Here is a 15,650-nt window from a genome sequence, read left to right on the forward strand (position 1 = left end):
ACAGTGGATGCCAGAAATAAAAACAGCATCTGAGAGATCCCCATGAATGAAATATCGATCTTTGGAATCACATTAAAAACACACTGACCTTTGCCGTGTGCGGCTGTGGTCAAGAGCAGCACGTACGACACGGCTCAAAATCACGGCTCGTTACGTAAACACACAACAACACAAATAACAGCAGAGTGGCTGGGAACTAATCTGCATGGCCACGCCCCCTCGGGTTCTTCCCATAACCGAGATCCATCAGATATCTCACGTGTTTATCAAGTCCAAACATCTGGACATGAATATTCCTCTACGTCTCCTTCATTTTGACTGCTTCAAGGCAGAAGGTTCATTTTCATTAGTGGCCATTTTTTTATTTCTGTTTGTTTACTCTAGTTCAGTGGTCCTCTCACCCAGTTCTGGACCAACGTGCAGTTTACTGCGGACTAAAACAATCGGAACAGGTAAACACTACATTTTGCATGATTTTATTCCATTGTCGTCCAATCACTGCATTTGTAGCTGTCTCCACGGTAACAGTGACATCAGAGTGGGGGCAGTGCGAATGAAGAGTCAGGTTAACTTCACGTGCAGAAATAAAATGGCTTCAACGTTGCTCTACATTACCTTTTAAACATGAAACAAAAATAAGAATTTGAGTGAAAACACAGCTCCGGGGACCTGGAAGTTGTGGGTTCAAGTCATGCTCTGGGTGACTGTCTGTGAGGAGTGTGGTGTGTTCTCTCTGTGTCTGTGTGGGTTTCCTCCGGGTGACTGTCTGTGAGGAGTGTGGTGTGTTCTCTCTGTGTCTGCGTGGGTTTCCTCCGGGTGACTGTCTGTGAGGAGTGTGGTGTGTTCTCTCTGTGTCTGCGTGGGTTTCCTCCGGGTGACTGTCTGTGAGGAGTGTGGTGTGTTCTCTCTGTGTCTGCGTGGGTTTCCTCCGGGTGACTGTCTGTGAGGAGTGTGGTGTGTTCTCTCTGTGTCTGCGTGGGTTTCCTCCGGGTGACTGTCTGTGAGGAGTGTGGTGTGTTCTCCCTGTGTCTGCGTGGGTTTCCTCCAGGTGACTGTCTGTGAGGAGTGTGGTGTGTTCTCTCTGTGTCTGCGTGGGTTTCCTCCGGGTGACTGTCTGTGAGGGGTGTGGTGTGTTCTCCCTGTGTCTGCGTGGGTTTCCTCCGGGTGACTGTCTGTGAGGAGTGTGGTGTGTTCTCTCTGTGTCTGTGTGGGTTTCCTCCGGGTGACTGTCTGTGAGGAGTGTGGTGTGTTCTCTCTGTGTCTGCGTGGGTTTCCTCCGGGTGACTGTCTGTGAGGAGTGTGGTGTGTTCTCTCTGTGTCTGTGTGGGTTTCCTCCGGGTGACTGTCTGTGAGGAGTGTGGTGTGTTCTCTCTGTGTCTGCGTGGGTTTCCTCCGGGTGACTGTCTGTGAGGAGTGTGGTGTGTTCTCTCTGTGTCTGCGTGGGTTTCCTCCGGGTGACTGTCTGTGAGGAGTGTGGTGTGTTCTCCCTGTGTCTGCGTGGGTTTCCTCCAGGTGACTGTCTGTGAGGAGTGTGGTGTGTTCTCTCTGTGTCTGCGTGGGTTTCCTCCGGGTGACTGTCTGTGAGGGGTGTGGTGTGTTCTCCCTGTGTCTGCGTGGGTTTCCTCCGGGTGACTGTCTGTGAGGAGTGTGGTGTGTTCTCCCTGTGTCTGCGTGGGTTTCCTCCAGGTGACTGTCTGTGAGGAGTGTGGTGTGTTCTCTCTGTGTCTGCATGGGTTTCCTCCGGGTGACTGTCTGTGAGGGGTGTGGTGTGTTCTCCCTGTGTCTGTGTGGTTTCCTCCGGGTGACTGTCTGTGAGAAGTGTGGTGTGTTCTCCCCGTGTCTGCGTGGGTTTCCTCCGGGTGACTGTCTGTGAGGGGTGTGGTGTGTTCTCCCTGTGTCTGCGTGGGTTTCCTCCGGGTGACTGTCTGTGAGAAGTGTGGTGTGTTCTCCCCGTGTCTGCGTGGGTTTCCTCCGGGTGACTGTCTGTGAGGGGTGTGGTGTGTTCTCCCTGTGTCTGCGTGGGTTTCCTCCGGGTGACTGTCTGTGAGAAGTGTGGTGTGTTCTCCCCGTGTCTGCGTGGGTTTCCTCCGGGTGACTGTCTGTGAGAAGTGTGGTGTGTTCTCCCCGTGTCTGCGTGGGTTTCCTCCGGGTGACTGTCTGTGAGGGGTGTGGTGTGTTCTCCCTGTGTCTGTGTGGTTTCCTCCGGGTGACTGTCTGTGAGAAGTGTGGTGTGTTCTCCCCGTGTCTGCGTGGGTTTCCTCCGGGTGACTGTCTGTGAGGGGTGTGGTGTGTTCTCCCTGTGTCTGCGTGGGTTTCCTCCGGGTGACTGTCTGTGAGAAGTGTGGTGTGTTCTCCCCGTGTCTGCGTGGGTTTCCTCCGGGTGACTGTCTGTGAGGGGTGTGGTGTGTTCTCCCTGTGTCTGCGTGGGTTTCCTCCGGGTGACTGTCTGTGAGAAGTGTGGTGTGTTCTCCCCGTGTCTGCGTGGGTTTCCTCCGGGTGACTGTCTGTGAGAAGTGTGGTGTGTTCTCCCCGTGTCTGCGTGGGTTTCCTCCGGGTGCTACAGTTTCTTCCTACGGTCCAAAAAAATGCACGTTGGTAGGTGGATTGGCGACTCAAAGGTGTCTGTAGATGAGAGTGTGTGTGTGTTGACCTGTGAAGGACTGGCGCCCCCTCCAGGGTGTATTCCTTCCTTGCACCCAATGATTCCAGGTAGGCTCTGGACCCACTGCGACCCTGAACTGGATAAGCGCTTATAGATAATGGATGGATGGATGGATGAAAAAATCGTAGTGAAGCAAACATGTCATCCCAACTTACAGCTTGCAAAATCAGATATTGAACTCAATCTCAGTTTACAGTTGCGCTGCCTGCTCTCTCACTTGCGCTACCAGACTTCTTTGGTTGCAGCTCTGACAACACTCTGGTGTGGATGGGTCTTATCAGGAGTGTGTCCTCATTGGCCAATGATTTTCTGAGCAATAGACCAATGTCCCAGATGATGTGTGTGTACTTGTGGCACTGGGCAACATCTGGGGCACTGAGCTGTCACTCAGAAACACACTAGCCAATGGGGACACACTGCTGTAAAATAAAAACAACAAAACCTGTCCATGTGAGAGTATTATGACAGAACTGCAAGTAAATAGTCAAAAGTCAAAAGTTCAAAAGTCTGTAGAACAGAAAGTGGTCAGTGGCTGCTCATATGACATCTCTGGACCTTCACCTCAGTGGAGATTTAGTCAATGGGCCTCTAAGAGTCATTCTTAACACTGCTCTAACAACTGAGCGAGGAAACCTTGTGAAACCTGTTTATTTTCCAGATACACTCATGTAGAATGCCATTTGGTTTTCTTTCCTCAACATCAGTGTATCAACGTCAGTGTTGCATCATCAAAACAAACAGCCACTGTTTTGATACAAAAACTGATGTTGATCATAAAAAACAAACAGTAGTGCTGTTTGTCTCTGTGTTAAAAGCCTTGGGTTCCCAGTGGGCGCATCCGGGGGCTAAGGGGAGAGGGGAGGGGTTGGGGTGAAAAAACAGTAATATCTACTCCCTCAACATTCACAGCTGAGACGCTCCTTGAGCAAGACACCCAACCTGCAACTGCTCCTTGGGTTCTGGGATGGCTGCCCACTGCTCTGGATGTGTGTGTGCTCACTGCCCCGGTGCATGGGTTAAACACAGAGACACAATGGTGTTGTACATCTTCACCATCCCAGTAAAAGCATGTTCACTTTACTTTACAGTGAACACAAACACGTTTAATAAACATTTACTGGACGTCTTTCTAGATTTCATCCAGTTTTTCATGACCCCAGCCACTTTCTCTCTGGTCTCTGTTGAAGATGGATGTCTTTTCATGCTCATTGTAAATGTATCTTCAGCAGACATTGGAAAGATGACTAGGTTTGAATGGAAACTGGATGAATGACAGTGTCTTTCTAAGGACTAATTGAAGTCAGGTCAGGCCCCGCCCCCTAGGGACCGTCTTTGGACGTCTCTGGTCAATCTCCAGCAGTTTTATAGTGTGCTTTTTTCTGCAGCGACTTAGAAACACTCTGCTTTGCTCTGAAATCTCTTTTCACAAGGACAGACTACGCCTCGGGCCGAATGAAGTCTAAGGTTTAGTGGCCTTAATTTGTTGAGCGGAATAAAAGAGCCGAGACTTAATTCAGCCTGCAGTTCTGGAGTGGCATCTCAATGTGGATTAACACTCCAACCCTCTTTTCAGGGCCTATAATAAGAGATAATAATATAGATAGGAGAAAGAGAAGTAATAAGAAATTATATGTGTGTGTGTGTGAGAGAGAGAGAGAGTGTGTCTGAGGAAGAGAACAATTGCTAGAAGGAAGGCCAATGTCTTTCTCAGAGTCTTTAGGCAAAGTTACAGCTGTGTCATTTTAAAATACGATATTATACAGACACCGTCCTGTGCAAAAGTCGCAGACAGCCATTAGCTACAAGTTATTCATTCCCTTCCACTGTGAGCAGACGAATCTATGTGGGTTTGAAACTGGTTTGATAACGGCAGTCATGTTTTAGAGGTAGGTTCTTGCAAACCAAGACGACTCCCAAGTGTTCCAACTCTATGAATCATTGGCCAACAGTTGATACGAGTCAAGGAAGGATTCATCGACTCCTCTTCACTAAGTTTACTTTAAGTGCGTTCATCTTTCCCACTGCTCTCTGTTCAGAACACGCTTTTCACACGGCACAAAGAACACACCACAATGTCAGGGCCACCATGTCAGTGTAAATGTAGACATCGAAGAGGAGTCAACTCCTAAAGAATCGTTTCTTTAAGTGTTGTCTCAGTGACAATAGCAAACACACTGAATGTTTTACTTTCTAAAATCAGAAGGTTCATTTATCAGTCTTAGTTTTTATTTATTTAACAAGAAGTTAAACATTTGATCATATATCTCATTTTAAGTGATTTATGTCGTATCGTGTAGTTGTCGTCTAGTTTTAGGTGTGGAAAATGGGTACTCGATGAATAGCTTTCATTGACAATATTAATACTGGTCTGAAAGGACGTGGGGTTGCCAAGACACTCTCTCTGGGGGAAGCTGCTGGTGTTTTCCATTAAAAAATGGACTGGCCGCCCTAGAGCCCTGACCTCAGCATTGATGAATGTGTTTGGGATTAATCAACCTCTGAGACTGAACTTTGGTGGGTGTGGCTACAGATTCCTTTGAGAAACAGAGAGTGAGTGTCCTGAAGAGAATGAATGCTGTACTAAAGTGAAGACAGCAAATACTGAATGAAGCTAAATTAAATTTAATTATAATTTTATTTATTTTTAAATAGGTTAATGCTGATATAATAATGTGCTAAGCATACTTTATGTTTATCTTTTACCCTGAAAATATGAAAAAAGTTTAAAATATTCTGCACTTTTCTGTAACAATATTTTATTCCCTTTCTTTTATTGCATCATTTTAAATTGTTTTAATCGTTTTACTCTTTTTATGTAACTGTTTGACCTTTATGATTTTATTCTGGCTTTTAATTTAACTGTTTCTTTTTTCTATAAAGCACTTTGAATTGCTTCTGTATGAAAGGTGCTCTATAAATAAACGTGCCTTGCCGACTGTCTGGACTCTCATCCTGAAAAGAAATACAAGCTAAAGTTACAGCGCTAAAACCTAACGTACATTCAAGAGTAATACGTCCCAAATGTCACCTTAAACCTGATCCCTGAAAATCTATTAGAAATCCATAAAAATGGACACAAACTCAAACAATCACACAGAAGTTTGTTTTTATGCATCGTGGGGACGTTAAATAGACATCCATTTTTTTGTGGAGACTATTATTGGTCCAACATTAACACTAACCTTTACCACAACTAAAACTAGCCTAACCCTAACTCTAAACTTACCACAAGTAAAAGTGCCCTAACCCCAAGTCTAACCCCGACCCTTTTCCTAAACCTAACCCTACATTTACCCTGATCATAAACTGTGGTTACCTTCTGGTCCCCACAAAGAAGTCCACAAAATGTGAAAGTGTGAGGTTCGGGTCCCAGCAAAGTTAGTTAAACCAGGCACACACACACACACACAGCTGATGTACTTTACAGTGTTTATGCAGCTGTTTCTGACATCCATTAGCAGTAACACAATCACTAATGGCTAAATGAGCCCAGCTCTGTAACATACACCTCCTCTGACGTTTCACATGGTTCAAAAAGAGCAAGTCACTCCAAACTGGAGCTCACATGTCCCCGCAACACAGATAATGAGTCGAAAGGTCATGTCCGAGCCCCTCTGTTTTAATGCGGTGGGCTCTCTCCTCGTTTCCCGGTGATGAGCGCCTCACTCACTTGTTGATAGAGGGATTTGTCTGCGCTGCTGTTTTTTTTATCACAGCTAACTGGCACCAAAAGCCTCATTATCACCGAAAGACTCAGCAGGGGAAAGGCTCTCGCTGCTCGCATCTGCTCAGCCAGGCAAAGACCCTCCGCTGGAGACCATTCATTAGCCTGCACCACCTTAAACACAGCACAGACTTTGACTTGTTCAAATACGGGTGTTTGACTGTTTACAGGGACGCTCAGACGCTAAATCCAATCCTCAGCAACTCTCATCTAATACAACCTTGGGCTTTAAGGAGGAATTATTCTCGAAATCCTCAGCCAGAGGAGTGGAGGAATGGGAAATGCAGGGCACCTACGGCAGTAGGTTTCAATATTGACGAGTGGAAGACTCAAAAAATGAAAAGCAAAACCTCCACCCTGCCCAAAAGGCCAGGTTCTGACTAGGGGGGGTATAAAGCCCCCTGGCACTGTGCTGTGGAGGAGTGGAACTGTGTTCCCTGGAGTGATGAAACACCTTCCAAAACAGTCTGGAATGAACTGGAGTTGTGTTGGAAGTGGTGCAAATAATCAACCAACCAACATCAGCCCCTGACCTCACTAAAAGGCTCTTATGGCTGAATCAGCGGTGGCTCCTGCCAAATCTCTCAGTGGGGGGGCTCTAAGGAGTCACTAATCCAGGCGGTGAATTAAGAGCTAGTCGTCTAGACCAATGTTTCTCAAGCTTGTTTTGATCATGGCCCACTTTAAAGTATGAAAATTGTAAGTTAATTTAGAAGCTTCCAACTTAGGGGCGTGGCCACAGGCCAAAGAGGACCAAGACCCACCCGGTCAGTCACTGTTAATTCACACTCGTGAGCTTAATTTTAATTCTGCCCTACAAAGTCGTTGTAGCTGCATTTCCACGCCAGGTTTCATAACCATCTATTTATATCTAGAAAACTGGCAGGCTACAGTTGAACAGTTTTTGTTTTCCGGTCACCTCATACAGCCATACCACCAGTAACCACTAGCGTATGTTGTCCTGTTGAATAATGAGGTATTATTTGGAATGTGTGCTGAATACTTGTGGTTGGTGGACTATTCTCAGTCCTGCGGTGACACTGCTGTGTCTGATCCACTCGTACCAGCGCAACACACACTAATGGTACTTGTCCACTGCATAGAACCTACATGACCCTACTCGACTCGGCACGACTCTTTTGCTTTTCCACTGGCCAAAAAACAGGGTGAAAGTGTGTAAATGAGTGTAGAGACAAGGAAGTGGTCTTAATGCAGACGAGTGAGTGAGTGTGAGGCCAAACCAGAACGAAAGCAAACAAGCGTTCACATAAACCCAAACTTAAGAGGCTTTGAGATTATTTCACTTCATTAGGGAAATAAATGCAAATACGTGAATGTTCCAGCTCTGAGCCCAAGGCCACTGGACTGTTTAGTGTTTTCTAATCAACTGCGAGAGTCTGCGCTCTGCAGCGTCCACATCACACAGAGCAGACCCCGCCTACCCACGTCTGCACTGTCATTCTCTAACGGAAGCCTTCCAACTAATTTACCTCATTTAGAATCAAGAATACTGTCTCTGTCAGAACAAAACCCACTGTCCCCTGTGGACCGTTCCAAACATTCACCCAATCACTCACTAACACACTGCCCCCTGTGGACAGTTCCAAACAATCACCCAGTCACTCACTAACACACTGCCCCCTGTGGACAGTTCCAAACATTCACCCAGTCACTCACTAACACACTCCCCCCTGTGGACAGTTCCAAACATTCACCCAGTCACTCACTAACACACCCTTGTGGACAGTTCCAAACATTCACCCAGTCACTCACTAACACACTCACCCTTGTGGACAGTTCCAAACATTCACCCAGTCACTCACTAACACACTCCCCCTGTGGACCGTTCCAAACATTCACCCAGTCACTCACTAACACACCCTTGTGGACAGTTCCAAACATTCACCCAGTCACTCACTAACACACTCACCCTTGTGGACAGTTCCAAACATTCACCCAGTCACTCACTAACACACTCCCCCCTGTGGACAGTTCCAAACAATCACCCAGTCACTCACTAACACACTCCCCCCTGTGGACAGTTCCAAACATTCACCCAGTCACTCACTAACACACTCACCCTTGTGGACAGTTCCAAACATTCACCCAGTCACTCACTAACACACTCCCCCCTGTGGACAGTTCCAAACAATCACCCAGTCACTCACTAACACACTCACCCTTGTGGACAGTTCCAAACATTCACCCAGTCACTCACTAACACACTCCCCCCTGTGGACAGTTCCAAACATTCACCCAGTCACTCACTAACACACTCACCCTTGTGGACAGTTCCAAACATTCACCCAGTCACTCACTAACACACTCACCCCTGTGGACAGTTCCAAACAATCACCCAGTCACTCACTAACACACTCACTCTTGTGGACAGTTCCAAACATTCACCCAGTCACTCACTAACACACTCACCCTTGTGGACAGTTCCAAACATTCACCCAGTCACTCACTAACACACTCCCCCCTGTGGACAGTTCCAAACATTCACCCAGTCACTCACTAACACACTCACCCTTGTGGACAGTTCCAAACATTCACCCAGTCACTCACTAACACACTCACCCTTGTGGACAGTTCCAAACATTCACCCAGTCACTCACTAACACACTCACCCTTGTGGACAGTTCCAAACATTCACCCAGTCACTCACTAACACACTCCCCCCTGTGGACAGTTCCAAACATTCACCCAGTCACTCACTAACACATTCCCCCCCGTGGACAGTTCAAAACATTCACCCAGTCACTCACTAACACATTCCCCCCTGTGGACAGTTCCAAACATTCACCCAGTCACTCACTAACACATTCCCCCCTGTGGACAGTTCCAAACATTCACCCAGTCACTCACTAACACATTCCCCCCTATGGACAGTTCCAAACATTCACCCAGTCACTCACTAACACACTCACCCCTGTGGACAGTTCCAAACATTCACCCAGTTACTCACTAACACATTCCCCCCTGTGGACAGTTCCAAACATTCACCCAGTCACTCACTAACACACCCCTGTGGACAGTTCCAAACATTCACCCAGTCACTCACTAACACACCCCTGTGGACAGTTCCAAACAATCACCCAGTCACTCACTAACACGTTCCCCCCTGTGGACAGTTCCAAACATTCACCCAGTCACTCACGAACACACTCTCCCCTGTGGACAGTTCCAAACATTCACCCAGTCACTCACTAACACACCCCTGTGGACAGTTCCAAACATTCACCCAGTCACTCACTAACACACCCCTGTGGACAGTTCCAAACATTCACCCAGTCACTCACTAACACACTCACTCCTGTGGACAGTTCCAAACAATCACCCAGTCACTCACTAACACACCCCTGTGGACAGTTCCAAACGTTCACCCAGTCACTCACTAACACCCCCCCCCCCCCCATGGACAGTTCCAAACAATCACCCAGTCACCCACTAACACACCCCTGTGGACAGTTCCAAACGTTCACCCAGTCACTCACTAACACACCCCTGTGGACAGTTCCAAACGTTCACCCAGTCACTCACTAACACCCCCCCCCCCGTGGACAGTTCCAAACAATCACCCAGTCACTCACTAACACACTCCCCCCTGTGGACAGTTCCAAACGTTCACCCAGTCATTCACTAACACATTCCCCCCTGTGGACAGTTCCAAACATTCACCCAGTCACTCACTAACACATTCCCCCCTATGGACAGTTCCAAACATTCACCCAGTCACTCACTAACACACTCACCCCTGTGGACAGTTCCAAACATTCACCCAGTTACTCACTAACACATTCCCCCCTGTGGACAGTTCCAAACATTCACCCAGTCACTCACTAACACACCCCTGTGGACAGTTCCAAACATTCACCCAGTCACTCACTAACACACCCCTGTGGACAGTTCCAAACAATCACCCAGTCACTCACTAACACGTTCCCCCCTGTGGACAGTTCCAAACATTCACCCAGTCACTCACGAACACACTCCCCCCTGTGGACAGTTCCAAACATTCACCCAGTCACTCACTAACACACCCCTGTGGACAGTTCCAAACATTCACCCAGTCACTCACTAACACACCCCTGTGGACAGTTCCAAACATTCACCCAGTCACTCACTAACACACTCACTCCTGTGGACAGTTCCAAACAATCACCCAGTCACTCACTAACACACCCCTGTGGACAGTTCCAAACGTTCACCCAGTCACTCACTAACACCCCCCCCCATGGACAGTTCCAAACAATCACCCAGTCACCCACTAACACACCCCTGTGGACAGTTCCAAACGTTCACCCAGTCACTCACTAACACACCCCTGTGGACAGTTCCAAACGTTCACCCAGTCACTCACTAACACCCCCCCCCCCCGTGGACAGTTCCAAACAATCACCCAGTCACTCACTAACACACTCCCCCCTGTGGACAGTTCCAAACGTTCACCCAGTCATTCACTAACACACTGCCCCCTGTGGACAGGTCCAAACAATCACCCAGTTACTCACTAACACACTCCCCCCTGTGGACAGTTCCAAACAATCACCCGGTCACTCACTAACACACTCATCCCAGTGGAAAGTTTCACTCTTTCATAAAAACAGGAGCTTGAAAAGAAGTGGTGGCTTAGCCTCAAATGTCTCTGAGGAATCATGTGTTCACCCTTTCTCCCCACAATAAAATTGAGCTCCTCTTAGCATGGCCCCCAGAACCCGTCATAGCACCTTTATTTTCAAAGAGCCAGCGCGTCTGCTTCAGCTCCATAATTACCAGCTGAGTTAATGAGGCGTACCGCAGCCAAAGGCCCCCCTGCCCTGAGGGTGCGGGACCCCTGCTGGTTTTGATATTAAGAAAACTGAGATGTGTGTCCTTCCCCCAAACCCCCTCTTAGAGAGCCCATCTCTCAAAATACAGCAGTAAGAACAGCTCCAGCAGCTCAAGTAAAAGTTAGTGGATTAGTGGCCACTGGGGGACCAGAGTTAACCAGCAGTGGCATTACTAAGCATTATTACCAGCATCACTGACCGCCGAGTGTACGGCTGAGTGGTCCAACACTGATTAGAATTAGATTAGAAGCAGAAACAGATTATTAACATGTAAACAGGGGGGAAAGACGGAGACAAAGGAATATCTGGCTTGTGTCTGTAGTTTGTTACACACTTAAACAACACAGGAGTTCTTTCAAACAACAAAAACAATTACTGAAGCTTGTGTGTGAATAACTCACTCATATTCAGACAGAATAGCAGAGAAATGCATTAGAGCCTGACGCTAACCACTGTCTATTAGATCCTATGGTGAAAATGCTACTATGGCTAACAGTAGATAATGGTCTTCTTCTTCTCTTCGCTTTGAAACACAGTGTGATGTTTATGCCCCTGAGCTGAAGAGGCAGTGGGCTTCTAAGGGTTGTGAAACCTTCCCCCACGCAGGCAACTAATGGCATTGTCAAGATTTTGTTTACTCTGTAAAATAATTATGTTTAAATTCCTGTAAAATATATATATACACACACACACACACACAGAGTGTGACTGATGCGTGGGGGTGATGTGTGGTCTCTCTCCCCCCGCTGGACATCACAGTTAAATAAAAATCTGAGTGCAGTATTCACAGCCCAGTAGAGATTGTACAGTATTTCAATGCATTGGACAAGTGTTTGAGTGAGTGAAGATCAATGTGTGTGAGCATAAGCTGCTGTGATGGGAGTGACAGAAAGAGTGTGTGTGTATGTGTGTGTGTGGGTGGGTGTGTGTGAGTGAGAGAGAATGATTATCAGTGTGTAAGTGTGACGGCATCCATTTTTTATCACAGCAATGACACTTTGTAATAATTTCAATATATATTACATTCATCTGAGTGAAAAGCCCCAAAGCCCAGCTACAACACACACACACACACACACACACACACACACACACACACACACCTTCTCTCCGTCTCTCTACATCCACCTCTTCACCACTCCAACACCTTTCAGCTTCAGTCTCACACACACGTAAGTGTGTTTTCATGCATTGTGGGGACACTGCATTGACTTAGATTCACTTTGTGGAGACTTACCATAACCTTAACCAGTTACCACTTTCCTCCCTGTAACCTTTAACACAACCTTAACCCTAAACCTCACCCTATCTTTAAATTTCACTTTAAACCTTACCTTCACCTTAAAATGCAATTACCTTGGTTGGGGTCCCCTCAAGGAAAAGGAATCCCCGCACTGTGAGAGTGTTTATAACGTGACTAAAACCTGGTACACACACATACACACACACACACACACACACTGTTAAAGCTCATTACTTAAACACACACACGGCTCATCTCTCACCTGCTTTCACACCGATCCCAAGCACAGAAAACAGCTCAGAACACGGCACTCAGCAACGCTCTGAAGAACAAGGTGTAATGACACCTTAAATTATTAACACCTTAAAACTTTGAATACATCATGATAAAGCACTACAGCCACAGGAAATACAAACCAGGACATAACACACAGCTCCCCCCCACCCCCCAGATTACTGAAACACAAGCCAAGTACGAGCTACAACACTCCACACACATCTGAAAAATGAGCTAGACCCAATCATACATTAGCACCACTCTGGAGTGCTAACTATTAAACTCAATACCACAGTTCGCTACTTAATTATGAGTTATAACAACTCTAAAGCCCCAAAGTACAAACTAAACACATCTAGACATTAGGTAGAGACTCTGACACACAATTCACCTCAAAATACACTGAGGTAAGAGCTGAGAGACTCAACAAAGTCGGCGCTATAGGGTAGAGTCCACCTCTGAGATCCACTGGATTACTCGTCAGGACCATAGCTGTGTATACAATTAGATATAAAGGTATGGGCATTAAAACAGAATATTATTAATAATAATTACCTCTTCAGAAAACACCACTGCTAAAACCACACCCATCAGTTAAGTGTGGGTCCTTACACACTTGTAAAAACAGTGGTGTAAGAACTAAGGCCGATCACACACACACAGACTTAAGAACAAACCCTTTACAACAAACACATCCATAACAACAAAGGAATAAGAACAATTAACACGGGTAAGTACATCGGGAAACACTTTTAGAGATGACACAACCCTCAGAACCTTGTCATCTGAAGTACACGGCACAGTACGGCACTTCACAACAGTGGAGAATGAACTATTAGAGCTAATGCCCCTGCCCCAACACTGACTATCACACAACAACACAACCGTAAACACTGAGGAAAAACACGGTCAACACCCAAACATCATTATTATTATTATTATTATTATTGTAGATTCCACACAAAATCAAACTAATACCATCTACAAAATGGCACCCTCCCGTTCCCTAATTGAAGCTATAGAATATGTATCCACCTCCGTGACAGCTGTTCTGAAAGAGTGAGTTTTGAGAAGCAATAACACAGGGTACATACTATTAGACACCACACAGGCACTGCGTTAAACTCTACAAGACACAGGATACGCCACAAAGGACGGAAGTAGGAATTGTTGGAGACAGCGAATCCCAAAAGCACTGAGGAAAGACGAGGTAGACAAGACGGAGCGGGCAGTAAAGATTAGAAACAGTAATACACCGTACAGCAGTGATGGAGTAAACAGAACGAGCCTCTGAACACAGAGGGAAGTGCGAAAACACTCAGGAATTAGGAACTAACTATTAAAGACACGTCTAAATAAAAGATGGACTGGTAGAGGCCAAGTCCAAATAAGACCTCCAAAACAATGGAGCGAGGAGAGGTAGACACACTAAGACACAATGAAGTGAGGGCTGTAGGAGCCAGAATCCCAGGTAAGACCCTAGTAAGACCCAATAAAACACCACGGAACAATGGAGTGAGCACCAACTGAGACAGTAAGACTTGATAATACATGTACAATAGGGTTAGCGGCTGTGTCCCAATATGAAAATACAGCAACATGGAAATAAGACCCACTAATACATCTAAAATCAGTGCAGTGAGGACGGACAGGGACAGCGTCCCCATACAACATTATGGTGTGGACACTGAGATGCAATAAAAACACTGGAGTGAGGACACAAACATGGACACTAAGACACTAACCAAATGAGTGAGGACATTTAGAGACAGCGCTCCAATAGAAATATGGATGTAAGAGACAATAAAACAATGGAGTGAGGACTAATGGAGACAATAGTGTCTCACAGACACTGAGGAAAGTGTTGAGAACTCATGAAGTGTGAGTATAACAGTAAGTACACCCTTAAAATGCCCCAGTATGGACACTTAGACCCAATAAAACACCCAAAACAAAGGGGTGAGGACACTTTGAGACAGTACCCCAGGAGACACGCTAAAGTATGGACACTAAGACCCAGTAAGACATGTAAAAACAACGAGGGGACAACTATTAGAGGAAATAGTAGTGGGACAAATCATGGAGTAGCAACTATTAGACGCGATACGCCCTTAAAAAGTGAGGTAAACTGTACACTCCGCTAGAGTCAAGGGTCATTCGGTGTCAGCATCTTTCGGCAGAACTCACGTGCGGTCGCGTGCAGCCGATGTCAGCCTCAGCAGGTGTGTGTAATCCTCTCTACAGCAGCGCGCGCGGCCGCGAGTCTGTCTCTCCCCGCTCTCTCCCTTCACACACACTCCCTCGCACTCTCCCTCACTCTCACAGAGACCGCGGCTTTAATACCGCCCCTCCCCCACCCACACCCCCAACCCCAGCTGTAGCCACGTGGAGGGCGGGGCGATCAATGGCCCCGCCCCCTTGATTTATTTTTTTTTTACATTTTTTTTTCCATTCCCGCCCCTAAGAGCGCAGGGGGAATCACATCCTCAGCATGGACTGAAGTTTGTGGACACACTCTCTCTCTCTCTCTCTCTCTCTACACATTCAGCACTCTGTGGTTCTACAGATACAGGCTGGGGTGGAATCTGTTGCTCTGCATGCTTTGTTAGTGTGTTACACACTCACCCAGTCACTCACACACTCACACCTGTGGACAGTTTCACACACTCACCCAGTCACTCACACACTCACACCTGTGGACAGTTTCACACACTCACCCAGTCACTCACACACTCACACCTGTGGACAGTTTCACACACTCACACCTGTGGACAGTTTCACACACTCACCCAGTCACTCACACACTCACACCTGTGGACAGTTTCACACACTCACCCAGTCACTCACACACTCACACCTGTGGACAGTTTCACACATTCACCCAGTCACTCACACACTCACACCTGTGGACAG

The 15,650-nt window shown here is 46.8% G+C and overlaps 1 protein-coding gene across 1 annotated transcript in view; it reads right to left on the reverse strand.

The window, feature by feature from the left end:
- Positions 1 to 15,043, reverse strand: part of LOC136681754 (CMP-N-acetylneuraminate-beta-galactosamide-alpha-2,3-sialyltransferase 1-like) — a 47,523-nt gene extending 32,480 nt beyond the window's left edge. The window contains exon 1 of the mRNA XM_066658734.1: positions 14,925 to 15,043. The gene's annotated coding sequence lies outside the window, so the exon portion shown is untranslated. The remainder of the gene's footprint in view (positions 1 to 14,924) is intronic.
- Between the last annotated feature and the right edge of the window lie 607 nt (positions 15,044 to 15,650).

Source organism: Hoplias malabaricus, unplaced genomic scaffold, assembly GCF_029633855.1.
Source record: "Hoplias malabaricus isolate fHopMal1 unplaced genomic scaffold, fHopMal1.hap1 scaffold_161, whole genome shotgun sequence".
Taxonomy (NCBI): Eukaryota; Metazoa; Chordata; class Actinopteri; order Characiformes; family Erythrinidae; genus Hoplias; species Hoplias malabaricus.